Here is a 4,851-nt window from a genome sequence, read left to right on the forward strand (position 1 = left end):
CTTCAGCATGAATGGGTTGATATAAAATTGTAATAGACAAGACAGACGATCAGTGATTGATAACATAACTCAGAGCAAAGCAGCAAAACAATACCACTTCCATTATCTTTCACAGACCGTACAGATTAGATTTAATTCAAGCAACAGGAACAGATGTTTAACTTATGTCATGCTGATATAATTCATCAAATTCATCAACTTTGTTTTAAAGGAATTTTTATCAGTTACAATTTTAGAGCTTTGTAAAATTTCCTGTTAGCTTCTCCGAAATATTGCCAAACTTCATTCCAAGCTAACCCGTCCCTGACGTTGAGAAAACTGCTCTGTGGGTTTATGAGGCATATATTTTGCTTGGATCTTTACCGCAAATTCTGCAGAAACTTAGATGCAGGAGGATAAACACTCATATAACACCCACATGTTTTGCTTGTTCCCCATGACTGCAAGGACCGAATAGAATAATCTTCCTTTCCATCCACCGTATGAAAGAAGCTGCTCATCATGGCATATTTTCAGAGTGTTTTATTTCCTCCACACAATCACAATGGCTCATTTTATTATAGGAGCACCTGGTTTTTGTTTTATCTTTTGTGGTACAAGTAATAAATAAAATGCATTGTTGTATTATTATATGGGGATTTTTTTTTTTTTCCTGTCTGACAACAAAAAAACGGATGTATGTCATTGCTATGCGTTTAAAAAAAAAGAAAAACTTCTTCACTGGTTCTGTGTGTTTAGCACTTAAATAATTACACATTTCAGTTAATTCAGTTAATCTGTGTTTCCTGAATTCTAAAGTATTTATGAGTTTAAGTCACAGCTGAGCTTTCACAATGTAGAGTTGCCCAAGACAGCAAGACCAGACGGACGAAACTTTCCACTGCAGAACATATTATATACTGCTCAAAAAAATAAAGGGAACATTTCACTTTAATTTTGTGTGTGGCTCCAAATCCAGGCCTCCATTGGTTAATAAATTTGATTTCCATTGATGATTTTTGTGTGATTTTGTTGTCAGCACATTCAACTTTGTACAGAACAAGGTATTCAATGAGAATATTTCATTCATTCAGATCTAGGATGTGTTATTTGAGTGTTCCCTTTATTTTTTTGAGCAGTGTATATTAAGAGTCTCAGCAACGGGTAGAATTCACCAAAATCGTGTGAATATCTGTATATTTTTTCCCTCTAATGTGTAATTATGAGGTGTGTGTGACTGGACTGATGCAGGACGGTTGAGGGACAGGTTTGTGGATGTAGATGCAATGACAAACAAGTGACCCTGTTGAGTTTTTTTTATTGCATTTGATAAGATCACATTTTGATTTAGGAAGCTTTTGTTTTGTAAGAAAGAATTGAGTTTATACCTCAGTTGTTCATCGTCGGGTTCTTCCGTTTGTGAGACTTGAGAGCAGAAATCTATGAACTGATTTGAACTCTCCCTGAAACACAAGAGCACATCCAGAAATGAGTGCTGCTGATGTAGATTGATCATCTATTAATTGAATTAACACAGAAATGACACGAAAAGCAGCGACTGCTCATTCTTACCTGAAGAGGCTATCAGTGCTTTGCCATAGATAGCGGCGAGGTTTCTCCAATCTGTGGCGAGAGAAAAACAGGGTGTTGAGAAGAAAATATATTTTAAATAACTTTAATAGCCTTATTCAGTGTGAGTGCATTGCATAAACTTATATCACTAACACGTGTCACACGTGAATCATCCTTTACTGTTACCAGAACTATGAAACATTCTTTAATATTTCATCTGATGCACCATAAAGACGTTATATGCTGCACAGTATTTTTTATAGATAACATCCAGCCTTTATGAGTGATTCCCATCCTTCCATCTGCTTTAAAAGTTGCAAACATCAACTTTTACCAGCATAAAACATCTTAAGATGTTTAGTTTAGTTTAGTTTAGTTCAGATGTCATCATAAAACATGACATCTTAACTAAAACTCTGAGGTGTGAGTCGTTTAACTGAAGTACTACAAGGGGTGCGGGTTTTAATGTTTTATCTTTTTTAACCTTTTTTTTCTTTAAAAAATAATTCCCTTTGTCTTTCTAACTGTTTATTCACTGTCACATGCTGTTTTTATTTTAATTATGTAAAGCACTTTGAAATGCCTTGCTGCTGAAATGTGCTATACAAATAACATTTGATTGATTGATTGATAAAACACTGAAGAATTACATGGAGTAAACATTCTGCATATTCCAGATCAATCATTCGTTTTTAAAGGGAATGATGCAATAAATGCTTCTTGTACTAAAACTCTAATTCTGAAGGTTACATCCAAATATCCATCCATCCATCCATACATCCATCCATCCATCCATGTAGAAACACAAAGTGTGCAGCTACAAAATCAATCATAATGATGGAAGGCCTGAGAATATCTTATTTAAATGACAAAAATATCGAGACACATGGATAAATTTGTGAAACTTTGAGTGTATCTTGTTTATGTGAATATGTCCTTTAATCAAAAAGTAATAATTTCCAGAATCCTGTATTAATGTTTTTTTTTTTTTTGACAAAACAAGCAATAAGAGGAATTGTCCTTGTTCTTAACCTTTCTTTCATCTGTGAGACTTTTTGCTGTAGGGTTCACAATTCCTGCCATTTGTCAAGTTTGCAGCACTCATGGCTCACAGGATTTAGATTTTAGACCAGTAAATATCTTTTTATTGTTCTTACAAAACAGAAAAAAGAAAATGCAGTGGCTTAAGTAAATAAAGTTTTTTTTTTTTTTTTTTTTTAAAACCCATCTCAAAATCAAAAGATCACAATCAGCACTGTCACTTCATGCACAGTTGAAAGAAGTTGTGTTTCTGGTTAGTACTATCCCAGATTCATCTGTTTAATTTGTAGCAAGGCATCTAAAAAAACGTAGAAACTAGAAATAAGGAAATTTCAGGATGAAGCAGAAAAATGCAATTTCAGTTTGGAGAAATATGCATCTAACAATTATAATCTTTTAAGAGCCAGTGGGCTAAATTATAATACAAAAAAATAATGAAAAACGTAAATTTCAATTGATAAGCAGACACCTAACACTTTAATCTTAAATGTAGAAGTACCTCTATCTTTAATGTTAAGGACATTTATTGAGTAATTTTTTTGTCATTTATTTCCGTACTTTTTTATTTACTTGGTGAACATGAACAGGTTAAAAAGATGCATATGAAAAAAACATAAATTATATATTCTTTCTTTTCTAACAATATTAGCTTTGACCACTATCTTATTTAAACCTTAGCAGCAGGAATCTGCCTCTGTACACACAGGATTAATATGAAGATGAGACCCCGAACATTTCAGAATGTTTGTTTACATCCCATAGACAGAAGTTTAACTCACCCTTTCTCCATCGAATACCAGAAGGGAAGGACCAGGAGGCTAGCCAAAAAGAGGACGTTCAAAAATAGCAGCAGTTTCAATGCCTGTCCCCTCATACCTGTTTTTTTCTGTTTTTAATCTTGCCTGCTTGATTTTCTCTCACCGTCTATTTTACTCTTTCCTGGCTGTCAGTCATTAAGTACTCCCTCCCTCATGCGATTACTTAAGCAAATCTCTTTTGTTCCAGTGCTGAACTTTGCCAATTGTGTAAATACCTCAGGCAACTTTGAACTTTAATGCAAATAACTCTGGCACTCTTGGAATTTACTTTTGTTTCTGCTTCCCGCAAAGCATAGTTTATCCTGAAATTTATTTGCACTTCTGCCAGATTTAGGTTTAGAAATGTTTTATATTTCCTTTTATCCTTATTTTGGGGTTTTCTTTCAGAGTCCAGACTTGGATCTGATGGAGAATTAGGGGTGATAAAGATTAGGGTGATGGCAAGGAGGGAGCTGGTTGTCAAAAATCAAAATGTCAGCGGGAACATGCAAAAAGCTTCTCAGCGATTATAAGGTTTTATTGCTGTAAGGCCATTTGTTATTGTCTTTTTCTTGTTTTTTCAAACTTGATACTTTCAAAAATGAGTGAAGCAAACATCTTGATTGAATGAGAACCATTTTAAACCAATATTTATCAAGAGAATGAATAATTTTGAGTTTGACTGCAGGTGGTGTAAATATATAATCCTTTTTTGGTTACTCAGATTTTCTTAATCAGCTACAACAGATTTAAGCTTTAATTTTTTTACTTTACAGGATTTTTCTTCCTTACATCATTCTCATTTCGGAAAGATACAAGTGATTGCACGCTTTTATTTTGAGTTTTGTGAAAAAGAACTTGGCAAAATATGTTTATAGTAAGTTAAAATTAGTTTTTAAATATTTTACGATCCCATCCATTATATTTAAAAAAGGACCATTTTATACATGAATTGTTGGGATCCCGACGTTTTGTCAGTTTTTCTCCACTAGAGGGAGCCCGAGACCTTCCTCCTGAGGGCGTGGGTCAGCGTGGGCCAGCGTCTGTTGTCCTGCAGACCTGTTACCCATCTAGTCATCTGGAGGCATATAAGTGGAGGAGGCATCTGACACTTCTCTGACAGTGTTAACCACTGTAATTCAGCTCCACCTCCACTTTCCTGGCTCTTCAGGCATCTATCCTTCACCGACCTCCACCACCAGTGTATGGGCGGTGGGGGATGACATTCCTAACCAGCAATGGGAATCCTCATCCGAGCTCGTTGCAATTCACATCTCGATGTCCTCAGCCGGGGACGCATGAAATGCAAATTCATGGATGTCAATAAACCTTTTTAATCGCCTTTTTAATCGAGTCTTTCCAGACAGAGAAAGACAATCTGCAGTTTTAATGATATTTTAGAAGCAGGTAATGACCTGACAATATATACATCAAAATATGAATTCCTCATTTCACATAATAT

At 34.9% G+C, this 4,851-nt stretch overlaps 1 long non-coding RNA gene across 1 annotated transcript; it reads right to left on the reverse strand.

Moving 5' to 3' along the window:
* Positions 1 to 1,270: 1,270 nt before the first annotated feature.
* LOC107835329 (uncharacterized) lies at positions 1,271 to 3,502 on the reverse strand. The gene is made up of 3 exons (XR_001661137.1): positions 3,372 to 3,502; positions 1,552 to 1,602; positions 1,271 to 1,442 (listed from the first exon to the last, which is right to left on the reverse strand). It is a non-coding gene; the product is annotated as an uncharacterized LOC107835329 (long non-coding RNA).
* Between the last annotated feature and the right edge of the window lie 1,349 nt (positions 3,503 to 4,851).

This window comes from Poecilia formosa, unplaced genomic scaffold (assembly GCF_000485575.1).
Source record: "Poecilia formosa unplaced genomic scaffold, Poecilia_formosa-5.1.2 Scaffold1643, whole genome shotgun sequence".
Classification (NCBI taxonomy): domain Eukaryota; kingdom Metazoa; phylum Chordata; class Actinopteri; order Cyprinodontiformes; family Poeciliidae; genus Poecilia; species Poecilia formosa.